The sequence below is a fragment of the Danio rerio genome, chromosome 24 (genome assembly GCF_052040795.2).
Source record: "Danio rerio strain M-AB ecotype USA chromosome 24, GRCz13ab, whole genome shotgun sequence".
Lineage (NCBI taxonomy): Eukaryota > Metazoa > Chordata > Actinopteri > Cypriniformes > Danionidae > Danio > Danio rerio.
The window spans coordinates 16,765,001-16,790,967 of record NC_141044.1 but is presented as its reverse complement, the minus strand read 5'-3'; the positions used below and the strand labels follow the sequence as shown (position 1 = coordinate 16,790,967).

General features: G+C 33.3%; 1 protein-coding gene across 6 annotated transcripts in view; it reads right to left on the bottom strand.

Moving 5' to 3' along the window:
• Nucleotides 1-25,967, bottom strand: part of dok6 (docking protein 6) — a 155,078-nt gene that overhangs the window by 128,770 nt on the left and 341 nt on the right.

The following is a 25,967-nucleotide window of genomic DNA, read 5'->3' as shown; positions in this document are numbered from 1 at the left end:
AATGCAGGGATATTTTTTGAAGACCAAGAAATCACTTGAGGTCCTTTTCAGAATCTCAAGCGCATGTCTGTACTGTACGTTTTAATTCTTGCAAGATTATAAATAGCATCCAGCCAAAACATTATGACTAGTCAAATGTAAAGCAAACATCACTGATAATCTCCTTACAAAGCCACAAATTAAGGTCAAGGTAGATTCAATAAGCAGTCATTTATCATGTTATTGGGTCAAAGTATATCTGAAATGGCAAGGTTGTGGGTTTCCCCCAGACAGCACTGGTGAGATTTAACAACAGAGGTCAGAGAAAGAACAAACCACAAAACAGTGACAGTTTGTTGGGAGCCCAAGAATCAGTTTCACGAGCACAATGAAAGCTAGCCTATGTGGTCCAAGCTAACAGGGTGTCACAACGTGTAGTGCATCACACTCTGCTGTGTTTGGAGATGTGTGCTCTGTCTGCTCGAAAGCCCTGTGTTTGGCCATTCATGTTGATACAAATTTGACATATGCCACCTGCATACTGTAGATGACATTCACGACAGGGGTTTTCTCTAGAGGAAGTGGTGTGTTTTAGCACATAATTCCCCTCTCCCTTGCTCATTTAAAGGATTTGTGCACACAAAAATAAAAAGCCTCACATTGTTGAGTGCTAGAGCTCACTCATCTTCCACATACTGTACAGCAGGGCTATTCAATTAGTTTGTCATGGGGGCCGGTTCATGAAAAGCATCCAAAACGAAGGGCCGGAGAGATTTGACATGCTAGATGAGTGATAAGAGCATGTAAGAGCCCATATGCTGTATTTTTGCTCTCTAAGACACCCACATTTGCTTTTTCTACATTAAAAGATTAATATATTGTATTTTGAAACTTTATAAAAATCAGTGCATTGTACAAAAGACTTTTTTTTTTTTTTACAAACATTTAAATGTATTTCAGAGCACAACAAAAACAGTGCATTGCTGAAGTAGGCTTCTTCTACATTCAGACACATTCATATGTTAGGTTTTGAACTGTATAAAAATGATAGATGCAACAATGATAGATTTTGTTTGTACGATTATATAGTCTGAATAATTTATATATATATATATATATAAATTATATATATATTAATATATTATTATATTATTAATATATTATTATTTTATTTTTTATTTTTTTTTATTTTTTTCGTAGTTTTGAATTTTTGACTTTTCCAAACCCTGGTAAACTGTGAAACTGGTTAATGTCCCATGCCCAATTATGACATTGCTGTTTATAGAGGATCAGAGAGCTCTAAAATATCTTAATTTACAGTTTGAAGACAAAAGATTTCAGGGGTCTGGTACAACATGATGTTGCCTTGACCTCACAAATCCCATATTTCAATCCAATTGAACATTTGTAAGACTTGCTGGATCAGCAAGATCCATCCACAGAGAGTCAACCTTGCAACCTACAGGACTTGAAGGATGTGCTGCTAATGTCTTGATGCCAGCCACTAGAGGTATTGACATTATGCAGGTACATCCTTAATAGCAATGGTGGTCCCTGGTGGAATTGGCCTCTTTCATCATAATAATGTACCTCTCCAGATTGCACACATGGCTCGGGAATAATTTGAAGAGCATGATAAAAAGTTTAAGGTGTTGCCCTCATCTGCATTTCACAACTGTGCGTTTATTGGATAAGATCAACCAACAAGCTCACAATCTACAGGACTTAAAGGATGTGCTTCTAATTTCTATGTGCCAGATATTCTCAGGGATCTTGTGAAGTCTATGCCTTGGTAGAGCGGCACTGTTTTGGCAGCACACAAAGGACAAAGAGCATAATAGGCAGGTAGTCCTATGTTTTGGCTCATCTGTGCAACAAAGACTTGAGGAAACTTAAAATGCTTAGACGCACCAGTGCACACAGAAAATAGCTATTCTATGTCATTACATGCTTATTTTTATACTGGCTTTTCTCTAAAAGAAATAATTTGATCTATGATTTAGAATAAGCCATGCATAACAGCATGGTTTCAAAGGGAAAATCAAAGCCAAGGGTTTGTAGAAACATTCTGCAAACTAAACAGTCAATGACAATAAGAGATCATTCACTGCAATCATTTAATTGTGCAGAATGGAGGACTGTGGTCAGACATTTGAGGCTGGAGAGCCCCTAATGGAAGCGAGAGGTCATGCCGACCTGAAAGAAAGCTTTTATCAAGGACCACAGTAGCCTACAAATTCAAAATCTCATGTGAATCTCCTTTCCATGGAATATATTTCATCATATTCATGACATATAATTTTGTTCCAGGCAATGTTCCCATAAATTACATGTTGTCTTTACTGTCCAGGCCATTTGTCTTCCCTGCATCTCCCCCATTGCCAATAAATTTCCCTGCGAAGAAAAAAAAAAAAAAACATTTCGGCAAAATGAAAATTGTGCCTAATAAAAGGCTGAATTCATTCTACTGTGCTATAAAACACTTTATATTCATCAGAAATTGGATGGTTTTGGGCTGAGCAACCATCTCGTTGCACATTATAGTCTATTGCACTTATATACGAGAGACTGCTATTTCTCAACATACAGTAATGCCTATGATCACTCATATATGTGTGAGGGACCGTTTGTCATCCTGGCAGACATGACAAAGCAAAATGGGGAACCATTAAGCAAACACTGGATTTCATGGCACTGAGCGGGCAGCAAATCTCTGGAATAAGCCATTGCGGGATGCGAAAAAAAATCATCACAAAAGCTATTTTTTATTTGTAAATAACTCATTTTAAATGGCTAGACAAGACTTCACAGATGAATTGGACTTCTAAGCTTTGGCAAGAAATTTTCCAACCAAAGACTGACAGCATTAGGGATTCATGGAAAGCTGTTTGCATAACTTACTGCAGGGATCAGGTGCTTAGTGAGTGGCTCTCCAATTAAAACAGAGCATGAAAACTCCTACGTACACACTCAGTCAGCTAAACTACACTCCGCTGAGCTGTGTTTTGCACCTGAGCAAGAGGCAAACAGTATTAGTCGTCTATAATTAATGATAAATTATTCTTTTTTTTTTATTACAAAATCGAATAAGAGACAATATGAGAATGATAACAATTTAACTTTACTTAAACAAACTAATAGACAAGAAAACACTGGATGATATCAGAAATTCACTTTTTGGAAGAAAAAGGAAACATGTATAGGACGAATTACAGTTGAAGAGTGCAAGTAATGAATACTGTATATTGCAGGTTTATGCAAATTGTGATGTTAAAAGGGACCTATTCTGTTTAATACATTTTCCTCTTCCTTTAGTGTAATGTTTGCTGCTGTTAAATGCTGTTTACAAAAGGGGAATTATTCTCTGTATCATTTTCTAAACTCCTTTAAATGGCTCAACAGTAGTCCTGAGTTTTCTTCAGGGAACGTACACACATCACAATATCCTAATTTAAATAATTCCTGCCCAAGGCATGCTGAAGGGGGTTAGGGACTGGTTGGGTTGAGTTAGTAGTGTGTTGCCATGTTCAAGAAATTCTGCTGTTTCTACACAGATACAAGTGTTGGGTAAGTTAGTTAAAAATTGTATTAATTACTAATTAAATAGTTAAAATTGTATTTAAATGACTTTTCTAATGACTATGGCTGAAAAGTAGTTTAATTATTTTGTGAAAACTTTAATTCTTGACTTACTACAAAAAAATTTATAAAATCTTAACAAAAGACAATAGAAATGAGACTGAAACAGGGCTTTTTAGCTAAAAATGTTAATACTTTTAAGTTAATTAAATTTAATTATCAAATAACTTTGCAAAAAAAAAGTAAAACAGTTTCAAAGATTAAATGAATAATGTTTTTAAGAATGTGCAATCACGTTGATTAAGAAAACCTTTTTAGTAAAAAAAAATAAATTGAATTATTCTACAAATATATTTGTACAAAATACAATTATTCTGGCTCTCGGAAATCATTTAAAAAGAACTGTTAATTGTATTTACAGTATTTAAGGCAAGTACATTATAAGTAACTAAATAAATGACCTAAAAATTTATTTTTCAATGAATACAGTTTTTGTATTTAATCAAAAATTGAATTTAAGAGGTTAAAAAGTGAAAATATTATAAATAACTCACTGAATATGTATATTTACATGTAATGTATTTTTTATTTATTGCCATGTCAGCAACCAAGGCTATTTTCATGGCAAAAAACATTTCAATAATAAATAAACAATTTAGAACAACAAACAAATGAATACACAAGCTAAATAAGATTTTTAGTGTTAATACTTTTTCCTGGTGTCACTTTGCTAAAAATGTCCTTAAGAGAGTTAATTTCATAAAAAAGTCTTCTGGAATCATTAAAAGTAGGACAGTCCAAACAAAATGCGTTTCACAGTAAGTGGAGTTGTGCAGCACAAACATTGTGGTCTTCATCTTTAAGTAAAAAAGGCGTGGGTTAATCTTGTATGTCCAATAGGACACCTGGTACAAATCACTTCATCAATCTAGTCTTAAAATGTCTTAAAATTCTGAGATTTCAGGTTGGATTTCCTGTAATTTGTTGTTTTCCAATGCATTCCACTCCTCTTGCCACTTATTTAAAATGTAAACGTTGATAAAAGGTCGCATCTCTGAAGGAGGAATTTGACATTTGTTCACCACTTGCTTCAAAGTGTCTTTAGCAGCTGCATCAGCTCGCTCATTTCCTGAAAGCCCAACATGCAAGTATAAATACATACACAATTAAAAAAAAAAAAAACATCCATATGCATAGAAATCTGCTCACCTTAATGCAGACACAATGTCCTTACAACACCAGTAATAGTCGCTAAAACACAGCAACTTAATTAAAAACAATTACACAAACAAGTAACCCAGTGGCGCAGTAGGTAGCGCTGTCACCTCACAGCAAGAAGGTCGCTGATTCTAGCCTCCGCTGAGTCAGTTGGTGTTTCTGTGTGGAGTTTGCATGTTCTCCTACGTTCATGTCACAATCCAAAAGACATGCGGTACAGGTGAACTGGGTAGGCTTAATTGTCCATAGTGTATGAGTCTGAATGAGTGTGTATGGATGTTTCCCAGAGATGAGATTGCAGTTGTAAGGGCATACGCTGAGTAAAGCATATGCTGGATGAGTTGAATTCTGCTGTGGCGACCACAGAGTAATAAAGGGACTAAGCAGAAAAGAAAATTAATGAATAAATAAATGAATTACACAAGAATAAGAGATTTTGTTTCCTAAAATCAAGACATGGATTTACTGTTAACTCCCAGAAACAAGAGTTTAGAGCTTAGGTATTGCATATTACAGTCAATATGTTGTTTATATCTGCAGATAAATAGTTCAAAATAAAGCCAATACAAGAACCATTTAATGAATCACTCGTTTCATTCTTGAATGAATCTGTGTTTTTAAACCAATTAGTTGACTGGATGATTCAATGACTGTCATAAGCACAGTTGCTTGCTGCCAACTAAAAGAGTAACAGTGAAACACACAGGAGTCACAGACACTACCTGACAAAAGTAATGTCGCCTATCCAAGTTTTAGGAACAACAAATAACAACTTCTAGTTGATCATTTGGTATCAGAAGTGCCTCTAGATTACACTTTTCTTTTTTTTTTTACCAAAATAAAATATGATCATGCTTTGATTTTTAATACCTCTTTAGGACAGTAAGGTCTGACTTTGCTTAGACAAAAGTCTCGTCACTTAACATAAACAATGTATAGTATAGAATATAAAATGATGCAGTAGGAAAATTATTAATATTGTGTATGTCTCCCATGAGCTTGGACAACTGCATCCATACATCTCGACAATGACTCAAATAACGAATTAATAAAGTCACATGGAATGGCAAAGACAGCCTTCTTGCAGGAGTTTATTAAGATATTTTGGATTCATCTTCAATGCCTCCTCCATCTTACCCCAGGCATGCTCAATAAAGTTCATGTTTGGTGGCTGCACTGGCTAATCCTGGAGCACCTTAACCTTCTTTGCTTTTAGTAACTTTGATGTGGAGGCTGAAGTATGAGAAGGAGCACTACTATCCTGCTGAAGAATTTGCCCTGTCCTGTGGTTTGTAATGTAATGGGCTGCACGAATGTCTTGATACCTCAGGCTGTTGATGTTGCCATCCACTCTGCAGATCTCTTGCATGGCCACATACTAAATGGTAACCCCAAACCATGATTTTTCCTACACCAAACTGTAAGAATCTTGGATTCATGTGGGTTCCAATAGGACTTGTGCAGTATGTGTGATGATTGGGATGCAGTTTAATAGATGATTCATCTGAAAAATCTACCTTCTGCCACTTTTCCAAATGATCAACTAGAGGTCAAGCTATTATTTGTTGCTCTTAAAACTGGGATCGATGGCAAGACTTTTGTCAGATAGTAATAATTACGAAAGCTTAGCAAATAAAGAAAGAAAAAAAGCAATAAAAAAATAAGTCACATTCTCAACTCTTCTGAAAAAAAAATCATTAAATGCTTTTAATAACCAATGTTGTGGCTTCATTATTGTTATTATTATTATTATTATTACTATTATTATTATTAGTAGTAGTAGTAGTAGTAGTAGTAGTAGTAGTAGATAGTTTATTTTAATGTTATTTTTCATTAAAATGAAAATCACTGATGATGTGAAAAGTTTGTTCGTATATTTGAACTAAATTAGTCAAAAAAAAAAGGAAACCATGTACGATCAATCTATTTGAAACTAAAACACATTGCTAACTATTTCACTATAACTGTAAATGAACATAAGGCTCCATTAGGCTTTCGACTATTAATCCACAGGCTGTCTGCAGCGCACACAGACAAACAGAGATATACTGTACAAATATAAAGTATGAAAAAGTCCAGTTATGTTGGACTCTTCATATTAACATCAAACAAAACGTTTAGTCATTTCAGCTTGTGAAAACCAGACTAAAAATAATGAATATAACATGATTAAATAAAAAAAAATTAGTGAAAAAAACATACATCACTGGCCTGAATTTTATCTTGCAATGCAGAGACATATTTACATAAACTTTGAAACAGTCCAGAGGCGGATGGTGTCCTCATACTGGGGTCAGCACTACACATAAATGTACACGGTCTATGAAATTATGAGGAAAAGAATTAAGCCAAGCTACACTATGGATTGTGGTTTATCCAAGGGTACAAAGTAGCATGGAAAACACATTTTTGGCTTCTGGCAGAGGAAAGCAGATAGCATGTCCACATAGCAAATTCTCTGAGGCCTCAAGCATCAAGAACTTTCTCAGCTTGAGAGAGAAAGAGAGAGAGAAAAAAAGGGAAACCAAGATGTTCTGTGGGAAAGAAAGTGATATAAGAGTGAAATAAAATTGCCCTGTGGAAAACAAAACCCTAAAAGTGTGTTCAATGGGCCATGCTAGCATAACTGGGGTTGGGCTGGCCAGATTGGTGTTGTTACTTTAGCTCAAAGCACACATTGTACTGCGCTTACAGACACAAGACTGCAGAATAACTAGAGATGAGCAAGACCCAGGAGACACGGATATGATTAATGTGTGCAAAATGATTAAGGGAGACAGGGGCTGAGTAAATGGACCTTTGGTACGTTAATTCTGAGGTGAACATTTTCCATACAAATTGACAGTCTCTGAAGAGTGGAAGTATACGCCTGTGTGTTGCAGTGTATGATACTCATTAAATTAAACAAGACGACAAGAAGAAGTTATATATAAAACATGTCATATACCCAGTATATATTACTAAGTTTAAAGGGATAGATTACCCAACAATTTAAATCAGTGTTGGTAAGTGACTTAAGTAATTGCATCATAGTATTCAATTTGTTTTTATAATAACTCTGTTTGAAAATGACTTTTTTTTAAAAACAATCAGTAACTAATTTTTAGGACTAAATACTTAAAAATCGCCATAAATATCAGTGGACATACATTAAACTCTTAATTCTTTAAATTTGAGTCAAATAGGACCTGTTTCAATGAGGTACCTGTGACAACAGAGGTAGAATTTTAAATGTAGCTTTATTTACTGTACCTGAGTGATGTTCAATTGTCAAAGGGATCAGACAGCAACAACAGGGGTATCCTAAAAAGCATAATCCAATAGTATATTGATGTCTGATGTGGCACTGACATTTCGACACAGTGACTACATTTACATGTACATCTGTAATCTAATTATTTGCCTTATTCTGAGTAAGACAATAATATGATTAGACTGTTTACAAGAGTTGCTTTTTGAGCTTTCCTTTCATGTTCATGTTATAGTACATAGTTCGATTAACATCATTACGTTACCATTCAACGCTAGTTTCCTCTGGCATTTCATGCAGCAACAACAGTTCCTGTACTGCACCTTAATAATACGACTAAATTAGGAATACTCCGTATGTCTTAATTAAATTTCCGCTTACTTCGATTATGACTTTAGTCAGATTAAGGTAATGAAAACAATTGAATTAATTAATAAAAAAAAAAAATTAAAATACATAAAAATAAATAAACAAATTGCTGTTTAAATGGTAGAGTCTTATTCAGAGTATTGTATTAAAATCGAAGCATTAGAGTGGTGTCCATCTAAATGTGCTCGTTGTCGAGAATAAATTTCTGTAGAAAACGTGATAGTGGACGGTAACTCTGATGTTATTTAAATGAGAAAAAGTGGTCTAAAAATATAGCATTCCTGAGTCTCGTTGTTATTTCAGAACAGCATTTATGATTTCTTCAATCTTATTGAGCACGGTAAAGCCAGTGATCATGATTGTTACACATAATGAACGTTATGACCAGTGCTTTTTACTTGTTATTTTTACATTTTAATTTTTAAAATTTTATTTAATTTATTTTTTTAATTTAATTTTTTTTTTTTTTTTTCGCACAACCTGTATGTGCATCATCTGCATAAATGTCCACAGAGCGGGCTTTACCATGGCAGAGCAAAATGTCAAAAAAAATATCTCATTCTTGAAGTACATTCAGCTTTCAATAAAAACAGTCAGTTTACTGTTAAAAAAATCCTCTTTGCACAATATGGTAATACTTCAAAGTTGAACCCTTTAGCAGTCCACAGGTTTAAGGTGGCACTCATGTCTCATAACAAAGGGACAAAAAAACTGACATTAAGCCAACAATCCTTGCACAATACAGTTTTATGTGTTATCCCTCTCTTTAGGTATACCCAATTTAAACGTGAGATTTTGGAAACCAGAAATCTAAATTTAGCGGGAACGGTCGGGTAGAAAATTATTCTAAGCAGGCAGCGGGTGAACAAGGTCTGAATATACAGTGGGAGCGAACGGGTGTGAAACAAAACCTCGCGGGATATATAAAAACAGTCCCACGCAGACCTCTAATGTCAAGATCCCAAACCACAGATGTTTTGAAACATTGCTCCGAAATGATTCAAAACCACATTTGAAAGACCTAAATTGTGACTATTTCTTTAATAATCTCAACTTTTTACGACCAAAATAACATATCTATTCACAAGGAGATAATTCAGATGTCAAAAACAAAACACTTTATTTTAACTTTACAGCATAAGGTGTAATTCCTTAATTTGCATAACCGTGTTGAAGTTGTTTCAGAGCAATACCTGAAAATGACCACTAAGTGTCACTGTAGAGATGGTTTTAAAACGTTTTGAAAGCCTCAACACTTTTTCTTTGACTATTTAATTGTTTCACAAAGCGTTTCTCTGCTTATCAATATAAACCAAGCAAAGGTCAAGGCAGGCAGAAACACTCAAATCTAAAAACAATCCAAGGTCAAAACACAGGGAAACAAAAACAAGAACCAGAAAATTCTTGGAATTGCACACTATAACAGATGAACAAGACTCAGCAATTTTTTGCATGTGAGTGTTTATACAGTGAGTGTAATCAGTGTCGATGTTCAACAACAGTGTGTGTGTGTGTGTGTGTGTGTGTGTGTGTGTGTGTGTGTGTGTGTGTGTGTGTGTGTGTGTGTGTGTGTGTGTGTGTGTGTGTGTGTGTGTGTCAGTGTCCAGATTAGTAAACTGATTCAGCTGTAAGTTGTAATTCATGATGGGAGGTGTAGTCAGAGTGAATGGCTTGTGAAGTTTTCATATACTGTAGCTGGAGCGCCCTCTAGGGTAACTGGCTGGTTCTCCAGCTAATACTCATAATAGGAATATTATTTTTGTTTGCTATTAAAATTATCAAAACATAAAACATTTCAAAGTAATGGCACCATATTTCATACATGCCACATATTGACATACTTGTTTCATTGTTCTTTAAGCATGTGCAATTGTCGGACAATATATATATATATATATATATATATATATATATATATATATATATTACTCTGCTTCTCTCAATTGATTTATAAAGAACTGTTGAAAATGCCATTTAAGACAAATTTATTATAAATAACTGTAATTAAATTACCTAGAAATTAAAAGTAATCCCTTACTTTACCTTTTAGTGAATAAGTGCATGTAAATTACAGTTATAGTTACTTTGCTCATCAGTTACTCTCCTTTAAGGTATACCTCATTATATATTTGCTAAAGTTTAACAGAAGAAAGAAACTCAAATATGTTCTGAACAAGTGGAGGGTGAGTAAATGATGACAGAATTGTCTTTTTTTGGGTAAACCATCCCTTTAAGACTTGTGGGACTTGGGAAAAGAAAGCTTGAGAAATAATAACAATGAACAGAAATCCAAAGTTCTTAGATTAGCTCAGCTTTACAGCTTTATGCAAACACAGAATTTCAAAGCCCAAACAATGAAGAAGTGAATAGAATACAATATGAGATACAATATAGATTTGGGTGTATATGCCTATATGATCACTTTATTTAATAGGACAGGTTAGAAGTTATTTCACAGAAAAAACAAAGTATGAAGGCACTATATATAAATTCTGAAAATTGGGCAAGCAATTAAATAAAAATAATTATTTAGTGAAAACCTTTGTTGTTAAACAGTCAATGGATGCTCGAGACTGTTTTCTGTGAATAGTGGCTTTAATTTAAAGGCACAGAAGAAGTGAGAATTGTTATCCCTCCTGTGAAATTGCTTTTTTATATAGAGTATATTTTCCAAGTCCTTTTCAACATAGATATTTTTTTTTTCTAGCAAATGGGTAAACTTAATATTTTTAATACATTTTTGATTAACAACTTATTTCATTATCATAATTATAACACTAATAATTTTGTAGTTATTTTGCATGATACTATTATTCAGTTTAAAGTGTAGTTTAACTAGGAAAGCTAGGTTAATTAGGCAAGTCATTGGACAATAGTGGTACAGACCCTTTTCACAAGACTGTTATGACGTGTTTGTATGCATTTGTGATTGTATTAAATAATTTTTGGTCAAACTACAACTACCAAACGAACTACCACTTATGTAAGGTGTTTCTAATGCAGCGTCTATGGGGCTGAGAGTAAATTTGACATTATTTTCTCCTCTGGCTCTGATTATCAGTCTTTTCTTTCTTTTAGTGTAGCCAGATACAGCTGACTTTTTCCAGCCCCTAAGCAGTTCAAAACTTGCTAAAACACACAAAATAAATAAATAAATAAATTTAAAAAAATATTAGATTAACGGTTTTATTTAATTTGAATTTATTTAAAAATTTTATGTAATTACTTTAATTGTTATAACCAAGCAGCAATCAACACTAGCAGTAACAGAACCACAACATAACGATCACATTAAAACACTGCCCCCTCTCACCCACACACTGCACAATTGTTGTGTAGATTACACTACCTATTAGAGTATTTAGTTTCGAAATGGGGTATAAATTAGTCTCATTTGGCATTTTAAGTTCTTTTGAACATAATTAGGTGCTGCTTGTCAATTAGACAACACTTCTATGTTTGTTATTGCTGTCAACTGCAGAAAAAATGATCAATAGAAGCGTTATGATAAACTGCTGTGAGTTAAACTGCAGGCGCTGCGTGATGCACGTGTACACGAGGGGGAGTCAGATTTGTCCATGGATTCAGATTTTAATACAAATTTCCTTCACCTGCTCTTGCGGATGGGATGGGCCTACGCAGTTTGCAATATGCACTGGTCACTGCTTACTGAATGGAGGAGGAGCACACAGTTATGTTTTGTTAAATAAGTTGCATATAAAATTTACATTTTAAAACCTCTAAGATTTTGTCAACCGGCCTATGCCATTTTTTACCCGCACAATCAAATTCAAAAACGCCCAAGTGGTCGGGAAACCGGCAAATCTGGCAACACTGCTTCCTTTTTCTGGTAGTCTTGATGGTAGAGTTTTTCTTTCATAATTTTAGCAAATAGGATTATAAAAAAAAAATATTTGTGGTACTCTCCACTCCGCTCTAAGTTTACCCACCATGATATCTTAAGCTACTGAGAAAAAATAAAAATCTTAATGGGGCTAATAACAGACCTTGAAAATACTTTTGTAAATGTAAAACCTGTTTTAGTCTCAGCCAAACTAAATAAAAAAAAAGCCTTGTATAATAAAAATATAATCAGAAATACTACGTAAATGACCTTGCTCTGTTAAACATCACTTTAAAAGTAATGTCAAAATATTTGAAAAAGTATCACAATCAATAACAATAATTCTGCCTTCAACTGTTTAATACTATACTGTTTTATATCGATAGAATCTTTTGTTGAACTCTTCTTTTATAACATGAAAAGGTGACAAGCATCAGTTTAGTCCACACTCAGCTTCAGAAGTTGTCAATGGTTAAAATCAAAGATAAAAGGCTCTTTTCAGATTCAGCATGTGCAATTTGACTTTTCAGACTGAAGATTGGCTAAATGGCAGCTCTCAGATGACCTTGAATAAAAGACTTCTGACTGTTATCAGCATGAATGTGGAACGATTTCACTCACTTTTTGCTCTTACAACATTATTTAACTTTTAAACAGAATATAGTAGGAAAACTATGGAAGCTTGTTTCCACCTGTCAGATAAAATAGGTAATTTAATATTTTATTTCACAATTCCGATATATAAACCCAAAGGATTTTTTTTAAAGAGTTTTAGACTTTATTTCATTTCTTGCCATTGTTTATATAGATGCTTTCCAATTCAGAGTTTATATTTTGTAATTCTGACTTGTTTGCTCAAAATTGTGAGTTTTCAATAAAACTCTGACTATTTATTTTATTTTATTATTTTTTTTGATATTTTGAGTTTATTTCAAAATTTAACCTTTTTTTCCCTCAAATTTGTGACTATTTACAATTTATAGTGTTTCACTATTCTGATTTTACATATTGTACTTTTTTCCTTTAACTCCCATGATTTAAAGATAAAGATAAAGACACAATTCAAACAAATGAGCTTAGAAATGCAAACAAGGAAAAGAAAATCAAGTTTATTTCAGGGAATATTTATGTTTTTACATTAAAGCCATTGTGCGTTTACAAGCTCTCAAAAGTCTTTTCTCACACCTGTGACCAGGACCGGCCCTGTACATTTGGGGGCCTTAAGCAGAATAATTCTGGGACCCTACCTTGCTCTAAATAGTAATGTATTGCCATTGCAAACCAGCCCACACTGATTTTATTGCTTATTAAATACAATCAATGAAACAGAAAAGTAAAGCCTGATTTCTTCTACTTAATAACTGTCTGAATGATTTGGACATTTTAAAAAGAGCACATTTTTTGTCAAATAGCAGCTTTAAAAATGAAGAATTAAACAATCCTTAATAAAGGGACCAGTTATTCCTACTTTGCTTTACTTTTTCTTACTTTTTAGTTGCAGGGTCCAGAGCTTATATTAAACTATGATTAATTCAATTAGACCATGACTTTTATACACGTGTCTCAGAAAAAAAAATTACCTGTGTGCAAAATATGTCAGTGAAAGATACTTCAGTAATATTGCATTTCAGTAAAATGTGTTTTAGATTAAAAAAAAAAATACAGCATTTATTAATCTGTAATTGCTCATTTTGGATAATTGTGCTATTAGATTATGTCTTTAACATCACCATAAGCACTTAAAAGTGATGCTAAAAATGATTTTGTGCTCGTCTCTTCTCGTCATCATTTTCCTCCTGTTTTTCTATGCCTGAAGAAAAACTTTAGTTTAGTTTCATTTTCGCAGTCCAATTTTCAAAATAAATCAGGTATACAAATGGGGCAGGCAACTATTCAAATGCCATGGTGGTTGTATCTGTGTACGGATTCACGTTCTAGTGTGAACCGGTCAGTTTTCCAGGTTACCTTGGAAGAACAAATTCGAACTGCCAGAACACAGAATGCATATGAGAAATAAGATGCTGCAAGCTTCCTGTTGATCACATGACCTTCACACGAAAACAAATCTAACTTTAATAAAATTGTGATTTTTTTTATATTTTAAAGTGATATTTTATAAATATTTAAGTACTAAAGCACTGTCAATGAAGATAATTGTAAAATGCAAATAAAAACACAAGGAAGCGGCTCGCACCAGTAGAGTTGTGGGGGTCCCCTAGTGGCGGTGGGGCCCTAAGCAGCCGCTTAGTTCGCTTATAGGAAGGGTCGGCTATGCCTGTGACTTCTCACAATTCAGAACAAAACATGTTTACATGACTTATCTCTCAGAATACTGACTATTTCTCACAGTTATGAATTTACAGGAATTTTCCTGCAATTCCAAATTTTATTTTCTGTAATTGAACATGTCCATTAGGGCTGCACCAACAAATCAATTAAATCCTTTAAAATAGTTTACTAATAGCAAAAAAAATACATAATCGATTCATAGTGTTGCGCGACTCAAAGGCGTTTGATTGGTAAAAAAAAATATATTAAACGTGGAGTGGAGTGACTCTGCCTCTCTCACGTACTGATGCCAGCAAAGATCAGTGCCTCATAGACAGGACGAAGCAAAAAAAACGAACGGAGGTAACGTTAGAGGAAAGATACATGGCAAAGGCAGAGAAATTAGTGTGATCCTAGTCATCCAAGGAGTGGGAGCATTTCACACTAAATAAACTAAAAAGTGTGTTAACGGCCAAATATGCGAAAGTGATGACGGGAGCACCACAGCAATGATCCAGCACCTGAAACACTTTGGAGTCTCTGATGAGAAGAAAGGGAGCAACAGCAGGGTAAAACACTACAGAATTGTATTTTTGTCCCATTTTGAAGTGAGGAACGTAATGTCCCTGGTGCTGGTGTTAACTTGTTATCCAGCTTGACAAGCATGACGTGAACAATTCTAACTAAGCTTTGGCGCGTTGGCTGACACTGAGCCAGAGAAAGACAAGTTATATTATCACAACTATGCAGTGTTTTTAATCACCCAGTGCTTATTTTATGTTTTAGGCATGTAAACACACAAGTACTAGTAAAACAATACATTTATCCCAACTGGCCAGCCACTTGCTTACATGCATTTTGGGAGTAATTGATGAATTTATGTGCTGAATCCTGCATGTTCTGCTATGATTGAGGAAAACACGTAGCCGCACATGAACATGGCAACGACCATTTATGTCTTTTAAACAACAACAACAAAAAAAAAAAACTCACGTTTTTGTAAACTGGAATATCAGGTACTTCATGACATGATAAGAAAGCACATGAATATTTTGTATGAAAACAAAAAAGCATAATAAAAGGGGTACATCTGTCAAACAGCAATATTGTGGCTGTGGTGTGTCATGTGACAAACATGAAGCATAGTCACGGAAACATTAAGGGTGAACGTTCTAAATTAATGATCGCCTCATAACAAAACTCACTCCCGGATCCAGATGAATCTTTTAAACTTACCAGTGAATGGGTTAATACCAGAAGTAAAGCAGCGGTGGTATAGTAACTTTAGTCTTGCAATGCTAAGTGCAAAGACACTGTTTTATTCTCTCACCTTTTTTGGATTATTAATTTTTCAATCTGTTGACATGTATAGCTACACTGCAAAAAAAAATCTTACTTAGTAATTTCATCTCGTTTCCAGTATAAACATATAAAAAAATATCTTAGATCAAGACTAGACAGGAAAACAGTGATGCTTAAAATTTCTGTTTGAGATTATATCTTATTAACAGGACAAAACTACTATAAATTATTAAATTGTGTTATTATTATTATTATTATTATTAGTAATAGTAGTAGTAGTAGTAGTAGTAGTAGTAGTAGTAGTAGTAGTAGTAGTAGTAGTAGTAGTAGTAGCAGTAGTAGTAGTATTATAACAGCTCAGGGATGTTCTTTCTAAATATTTTTGTTCTGTTTTTGAATAAAGGCTTGGAAATGAATGCTTTTCTTTTTTTTTATCTGATTCATTGATTAAACAAAAAATAAATCAACAGATTAATTGGTAACTAAAATTATTCTTAGTTGCAGCCCTAAAGGCCATGCTTTCTTTCAAATTTTAGTTTACATTTAGCAATTACGACTTTTCTTAGAAATGTGACTTTATTGCAACAATAGAACTTACAGTTCTTTAAAATACAGTCATAATTCTGAGTAGAAATGTCAGAAATGTGACATAAACAACACAATTAACATGATAATCCTGTAGTGCAACTTAACATTCATATAAAACACTCCTCAAAGTGTTTCCATGACATGACCTGCACTCAAAGCAATTGAGACGATAAGTGAAAATAACATGGCAAAAACAACACTTACTTCCTCAACACTGAAGCATCTACCATTTGTGTCACACACATCCATGACAGGTAATAGTAATGTTTCCTCCCATTCGAAACAAAAGTGTGTTTTGTAATTAAAAACAGCAGGGATCGATGATGCGGAATGTTGGAGTGAAGATTTATCTGCGAGAGAAATGGCACAATAGTGCAGCATTATTCACTCTGAATAACATTTGCCGCTTCTGCTGCTGTGGGGGGCAATTCATCAGCCCTAATAAGAGCCTCCAATTTGTCTTCCGCTCTTTGTTTGAATCAATTTGATGAAAGCTGGATAAACACGATTAGCATGAACATGAAAACAGAATAGGAATGAATGCGGCACAGTAGCGTGTAATGTATCTGAGTGCACACGAGAGACCCGAAAAATTAAACTCGTGTCAGATAATAAGCATTCATACATCAAAATCACAAAGGAAATGGCGTGCACTCCGGGTTTAGTTAGCACATAGCTGAAATTACCTATTTGAGTTTGCTGAAAGAGCAGGGCATTATTAAAAATCGTGTGACTCTTTTCAAAGGTATGAAAAATACATTTTTTTTTACTAATTAACACACTTTCTAAAACAGAGTTTACAAGAGTCTGATTACAGGACTATTATGCAAATATTATGCAGATATCATGCATGCGATCACCTGAACCCCTGTGAACAAAACCAGCACCCCTTCTTCCCCCACCTTCTCACCACACGACAACCCTAAAACATTATCAGTTCAGAGTGTGCCTCACACAGGTGAGTGGGCTTGACAAACCACCTGTAGAAAACATTCTTTCATCTCTTTGACACTTCAACTGACACTTGCACCAGTTTTGCACAATTGCAACAGTCACATTCTTACAATCACTCCAAATGTTAAAATAATTAATAAAACGCTTTAATAAATTAATAAAATAATAGAAAACGCTTATCTCTCTGACATTTTAACCGACATTTGCACCTAGGGCTGCACGAAAAAAACTCATTTATATTTATAAGCCAATTATATTTTCAAAGTCAGGAGAGAAGTGTGAAGGCGGTCGCACACGTCTTTACAGCAACATACACCTTAAAATGACATTAAAAGTGTCACATACTGTACTTATAAGGTATAATTCATCCAAAAATGTCATTTCTAACTACTGTATATGTAATGATGTATTCCCGGCCGCGAAATTACACAAGCTGACTGCGAGCTGTTTGTTTACTACAGAGAATGCGTGTGTGCACACCAATGACGCCTACTTTAGTGAACAGAACCTGCATAGGTGGTGAATAACTGGTAATAAGGATGTAAATAATTTTCAGTTTGTTGCACAGAGCGATATTTGAGGGCCGTGAGGGAGGTATGATTTGCATGTGTGTGTGTGAGTTTTTCTCACAGGGACAGCAACCATGAGCCGCACCTGGAACTGAAAGTGAAGCCAGCGCGCACATAATTTAAATAATCATAAGGCATTTAACAATTATGATTACAACAAGCATTTGAATTGTTCTTTCTTTCATAGCTAACACATAGGGCCCCATCATACACCCGGCGCAATGTGGCGCAAGGCGCGATACAATTGTTGTTTGCTTGTTTCAGCCGAATGCAAGGATCCTTTTGACGCTTTGCACCACAAAACCTTAAAGCCATGATATTTTTATCCTTTATTTATATATATTGACAAGTTTATCATACCATTAGAATCTTATACCAGCCTATGTCTACCTGTGCCCCAAATCTTTTATTTTTGTTTCATTTAATAACTGTTTAATTTAATGTTTGTTCGGCCAAGTGTTTTAGTTTTGTTTCCCATGTTGAAATAATTAAAGAAATATTTATGAAAAATCAAGCCTCCTGCTTTTTTTTTTAGAAGAACCCTCAAACCACCACAAATAATCACTGTTTTTCCAAAATCAATTTTCCAATTTCTTTTTTCAGCAGTGTATTATTAGCAGTTAATATCTATTATATAAGCTTTACTGCTAGACAGTGTCCAGAATGGCATGTTAGGATGATCTCTGTCAAACACTAATCTCTGCCATTACTAAACTGCCTGTCCGTTTAGAGACAGTTGTCAAATATGGGTCAAGTAGTGGCTTGCAACAACAGCTTAAATAAGATTAGAGTTGCGCTGGAAGTGTTGAGAGGAAAGGCTGATTTAAGTCGACCGCTGCAGGATAAGCTTGCATGATTCTCTATGGATCCACAATGCATTAGAAAGCAGCTTGTACATTAAGTGGCATAAACAGTGACTGTCTGGGACAAAGACAACAGACAGATGACGTGATCTGAGACAGATGTGAAAGTACAAGGTTAGAGGGAATTTCAGAATGGACAGACTTTACAAGGCTCTTATTATGGATCAATTATGCAAAGGGAATGGGGGAAAACATGGGAAAAAATGTATCAAAAGCAAGTATACTTAAATAAGATAATCTTACAATTGATAAAAAAAACATACCTATATTTAAAAAAGTTAAATACAACCACAGTACTTTTGCTGCTGCTGCTACTACTACTTATAATAATAATAATAATAATAATAATAATAATAATAATAATAATAATAATAATAATAATAACAACAACAACAACACCAACAACAACAACAACAAAAGAGCGACAAACTGCAGCAAATTACTTTAAAAACCTTGAGAAGGACAAGGAAGCAATTTACAAGTGGGGAATAAGAGATGTGTAATCTATCTATCTATCTATCTATCTATCTATCTATCTATCTATCTATCTATCTATCTATCTATCTATCTATCTATCTATCCATCTATCTATCCATCTATCTATCCATCTATCTATCCATCTATCTATCCATCTATCTATACATCTTTCTATCCATCCATCCATCTATAGACAGACAGACAGGCAGACAGGCAGACAGACAGACAGATATAGCTTTTGTCATGAGCCACAGCTAAGTTCAAAATGACATCAATGTTTTCAAAGTGCACTCTAAAGGCAACGCAAATGCCAATTTGAAGATCACTCAAACTAAACTGAATAGAACACAGCCTGGAACTATGTTTCTAACTACAGCTCAAGAGGTGTAGTTGCAAGGATACAACTTTGCGATGCAGTTTGCAAATGTTCGTTGAAACTATGGATTTAGGAAATGGCAAATCAATAAACTATGTTTGTACTGACGGAACCTGCGAACTTAGTTTGCGAACAATGGCTTTCGGAAACGCAACTCAGATAAAAGAAATCGAAAAGAAATATGGTGTTTACAACTTCACAGAGAAGGTAGCATTTGAAGGTTTAAAAACGCAAACTGTTTCTTGATTCTAAGACTGTATTTGTACACAATTGACAAATAGTTACAGGCAAAATAAACTTTAGTGACAAGGCAGCAATGGCCCGATCGGGCCAGTAATGATCCTGTCTTCTGTCCCGAGCATCTCGCACACTGAACCCATGCAGGCCATATATGAATGAATACAGCAATTTATCTTAAATATAAATATATAACCTAACATTTATGAAAGTATCAATAAAAAAATAATGATTTTTCACAAAAATCTTAAGCAAATTTATTTTAAATAAATGTTTGATAAATAAATAAATAAATAAATAAATAAATAAATAAATAAATAAATAAATAAATATTTTATTTCATATTGATTAAGAATGTTAATGGATTTGCAAAAATAAAAAAATCATTAGTCTTTCACAGGATAAAATCATATGTTTATTCACACACAGTACTATTGCAAAAAATAAATTCAAATCACTCACCCCTAGTGAGTTACAGCTTTAGATGAATGAAATAAAGTGAAAATAACACATTTCACAAGATACTCGCATCAATCAACATTGTCCAGAGGTTAACTATATGCCCTTCCACAGAGCATTTTTTTAACACGTTCAGTTCCTAGTTCAGTTTCATATTAGAAAAAAAGACATCAAATGATTTGTATCATTTTTCTCATCCCGTTTAGTTTTTCATGCGTTACATTTCTAGGTCTCAGAAGATTGAGAATGAGAGAAGCAAAACAAGAGGAACAGAGCGAGACATCACAGGGAAACCCTAAGCTGATCCCACTGTTCAAAACATGATACTCTGCGCTGAAAAAAGACTGCGCCAGCACTGATGAGACAAGTAGTCCTTCCCTTCAAAGCAGCAGCTGCCTGTTTCATCAGCATATTTTATCAGATGAACAGATTACACTCAAATAGATACAAATGACTGGTAAAGACCAGTAATGGAGGCTTTTTGAATATATCTAAAAGATCTGAGCATTACATTTCGGCACTTTTTTGTATTGGAGGGTTGTTATCAATACTTATCCTCATATAATTTCGAGGATTTGGATATGCTTGTAAAAAGTTTGGGATCAGAAAGATTTTGGTTTTTATGTTAAAGCTGCAGTAGGTGACAATCTGCAGTAACATTTTTTATTATGCTAGTTGAAAGTCTTCACATTCCAATATTAATGATTAAATTATTGATCGAAATGTATTTATATGTATTTTTATATTCTGTGTAAGGCAAAAGACAAAAAAAAAAATTGTTGTTTTACGAATGGCTAATATACACGGAAGTGTTGTTCAGCCACTGAAATCTTCTGGCAAAGATTGATGTGAATATTTTCAATTTCATAAGGGACCTTTTACAGCATTGATAATGTTGATTTTTATGTAGTTTAACAACAAAACATGGGTCAATATCGTTATTATCGCTTTACTGAGGTGAAGTTTTGTTTATATTCACATCAAATTGGTTCATTTTTGAACAATGATAACCTGTGACACACTATCTATATTATTTACCATGCTATTTTGAATATTCAGTCTCAAATAGCATAAAAGTATGGCTTAATAATAAGTGTTTTATTCCTGGACGCTGCTGGTCAAGCACTAAGCATACAGTAGTCGCTTTAGGACAAAGTGCGTGAGAGAGTGAGACCAGCAATCCTTGCATGCATGAAATATTGTACATTATGACAGGTTTTGCTTGCTACACAACTGAAAACATGCTAGATATAATACAGTTTTGTACAGAATTGTAGTATTATAAGTACTATAAAGTTTTCTAACAGGCGAATGACATAAACGAAAGAGTCTCTATCATCTTTAATGTGGGCATTCGTGATTAGAAGGCATGGCTTTTGACGGCAGGTCAGGGAAATATTACGCTAACGGAAAGCATTTTGGCAGATCACCTAGTGCATCTTGAAATGTTAAAATATGCCTATTCTGCTCACCAAAGCTGCATTTTAACCGTTTACTGGTAACACTTTATTTTGGGGTGGCCTTGTTTCAGCATACGAATTTCATACATTTCAGTATATAAATAAATAAATAAATAAATAAATAAATAAATAAAAGGCAAAACCAGAAGATTACTTTAAAATTTTTAAAAAGGAAAACAGAAATTAACAGTAACTCAATTATTTTACTTCAATCATGTATGAAAATTTATATTTCTCAAAGTATGAAATACATAATGGTTTTCCAGAAAAAAAAATATCGAGCAGCTAGCTGTTTTCAAAATTTTTTAAATAATAAAAGTTTTAAAATAAATGTTATGATATATTAAACAAAAAATATTATTTTAAATAATAATACCGTTCTGGTGTATTTTTGATTAAATAAATATGCAATCCACCAGCTTCGAATGTTATCACTCAATTAAATAGGACTTATTAGGGGTTATCAGCTGATAGATATGGGCCAGTAGGAGCCTTTTGCGCTTACTGGTAGACTCAGAAGGCTGTTATCATCCATCCATGTGGTTAATCATCTATACTAATAGAGAAGACTCCAGATCCAGATCTGTTTTTACATTACTGTGACGGTTGGGTTTAGGGTTGAGGTAGGGGTAGACATTAATAAAAGACAATATGGGTAATTTAATAAATAATATAAATTATTCTTGTTAACTTCAGGCCGCAGCCGTACGTGATCTACAGCTGATTACCATGTGGATGGATAATAAGGGCTTTCTAAGCCTACCAGTCAGTGCAGAAGATCCCTACTGGCCCATATCTATCAGCTGATAACACCCATTCAATCGAGTAATAACATTCGAATCAGAATTCAAAAAATAAATAAATAAATAAAAATCACTCAACAACAATATAATCTAAGATATTAATCTAATATCTTAATATCTTAAGAGTTGGATCATATTAATTAGGAATATAAATTTACTTATTTTAAAAACCATTTAAAATTACATGCAAATATGAAACTGTATATATTTAAGTATTCAACTCTTTAAGCAAGTATTATTGCAAAAAAAAAAGAGTGACTGCTTAATTTCACCATCCAAAAGTACGCACATGTATTTACATTTATTCATCATTCATTCATTCATTCATTTTCTTGTTGGCTTAATCCTTTTATTAATCCGGGGTCGCCACAGCGGAATGAACCGCCAACTTATCCAGCAAGTTTTTATGCAGCGGATGCCCTTCCAGCTGCAACCCATCTCTGGGAAATATCAGCACACACATTCACACACACACTCATACACTACGGACAATTTAGCCTACCCAAATCACCTGTACCGCATATCTTTGGACTGTGTGGGAAACCGGAGCACCCGGAGGAAACCCACGCGAAGGCTGGGAGAACATGTAAACTTCAACTTCAGAAACGCCAACTGAGCAGAGGTTCAAACCAGCGACCTTCTTGCTGTGAGGCGACAGCACAACCTACTGCGCCACTGCCTCGCCCATTTATTCATCAATGACACCAAATTGTTCAAGACATGTATGATGTGAAAAAACAAAATTATTCTAATATTTCTAAATTTTTTACTTTCTGTTCATCAAAATATCTTAAATGCATCACTGAAATGTACCACAAAAGTATGAATCAAGAAAGAAACTGAGTGCCAATAATAATTTATCATAATAAAACAGAAAACTATGATATTATAATATTTTCTGAAGGATCATGTGACACTGACGACTAGAGTAATGATGGTAAAAATTCAGCATTGAATCACAGGAATAAATTACATTTTAAACAACATTCATCAAGACAACCATTATTCCAAATTATAATAGTTTCACAGTTTTTTTTTATTTATTTATTTATTTATTACTGCATTTCAGATCCAATAAAAGCACCATTTGTGAGCAGAAAAAGCCTCTTTAAAAAAAAACTTACTGATCCTAAACATTTGACCAGAAGTGTATTTATACTCGGATAAGTGTCAAAATGAGAAAATGCCAAAGGTGTGGGTTCAAAGGGCATCATGTCTTTGTGAGAAGGTCAGTTAATGTCAGCTGCACTGAACTGTAAAATTCATAATCGCAGGCTTTTCAAAGCAACTTTGCCAGCATACACATTTTTTTTTTGTTTCCCCCCATTCATTTTGTTCAATTAATGGCAAATGTGACCATGAAAATGCACCACATATAATGTTAAAATAATGAGAGGGGTTATATTTCTTCAGAAAACTATTAAATAGTAATCCTGCTCTGCATGCAAAATAAATGCGCTATAGATGGGGTTTTATGGTGTAGTTTTATCAGTCACATGTGAGCAGCATTGCTTATTTACAGCGTAATCTATATCTGAAATGCAGCTGGTAAGTTTATATAACCAATAAAAATCAACACGCAATATGAAGCAGCTCCTCAAATAATGCATTTAGAGCGAAGCCATTCTCAGATCAAGCAATATCTGTGGAAAACCACTTTATCTCATGTCTCATATCCCATGTCTAGAGGCAAAAACAAACAGTCTTGGTCAAACAACCCTGAGACGTAACATATTGATTAGAGCTTTTTTAGTTATGTTTATGTTTTATTGCTAAAAAAAGACACGAGTTCAAATAAGTAACATGTAACACTATTTCTTGATTTCATTTGAGATCATTAAAAATAATGACATTAGATAAATTGAACTATCAAAAATGAAAATGTATTAATCTTAATATAAATTTCTACATATATAATACAATACTAAATGCAAAAAGTTGTGTTTATTAACATAATTTAATGTATTGTAAACTATTGTAAAATATAAATTTTTATCAAGTGTCTTAAAGTTTTACGAACACAAACAAAATACAATTAATTTGTCATATTAAATATTTAAAACCTTAGGGTTTCACCCATTTGCCAGCAATAACTTATTAATTATTTAAAATACAATTAAATGTAGTATGGTCATTTTTAAAAAAAAAATGTATTTATGTTATTTAAAATTGGAAAGTTGTTTAATTTTCATTAAAAAAATAAACAAAAAAAAAAATAATAATAATAATAATTTATATATATATATATATATATATATATATATATATATATATATACATATATATATATATATATATATATATATATACATATATATATATATATATATACATATATATATATATATATATATATATACATATACATATATATATATATATATATATATATATATATATATATATATATATATATATATATATATATATATATATATATATATATATATGCTGAATGGTTATTGAAAATATTCCACCCATATACACATATTTTTATATGTAATATCCAAAACATTTTCTATTTGAACCTATACTATATCTCACTTGTATTTACTGCATAAAATCCATTTTGTGGATTTTATTCAAGGACAGACATTTATATTTGTGTATAATATTGCTCTGTATTTAATCTTATCTTTTCTATTGTATTGCATTATTCTGCAAAGCTATTGAGGGAAAAAAATCTGTACTATTAACAACATAATGCACATTCACTTGTAAACCCCTATTTAAACTAAAAACAGCACAGTTTGCACATGATCACACAGTTGTTGTAAATCTTTCCTGACTGAATGAATTGAGCTGCTGTTTCACACAGACCTGATGACCCACAGTCCTCACTCCATTCACAGCTGCAGAATCAGGAGGACAATAAACAGATGATGCTGCATCTGTAGACTTGACTAATGTCTTCTCATAGGCAAAGAAACTCCTGAACACAGCAGATTCCTGATTAACGTTTATTTTTGTCCAAACGTCATACACTTAATCTATTTAGAAAGGCGTGAAAGTCAATTAGTTAGAAAAAAAAATCTGAAAATAACATTTATGCAATATGATTAATATGCAACATGAATCATATTGCCTAAAGTAAACATTGTGTTTGTGGTAAAACAAGTTTTTTAAGCAACACATATTGCTCAAAGCAAGCCTATAAAGCATGAAAGTACTACTTGGAAAATAAAAGTGACATATAGTCTAAAACCAACATTTAGGGAAACAAATTAAAAATCATATTGCCTAAAGCAAACAATCTCTATGTTCAAACTACAATCTCAACGCACATAAATATGAATTAGTCATGTTTACTAATTATGTACTTCTTTAAATGAACTGCATCTAAAAAATAAATAAATCCCGTCAAATAAATAA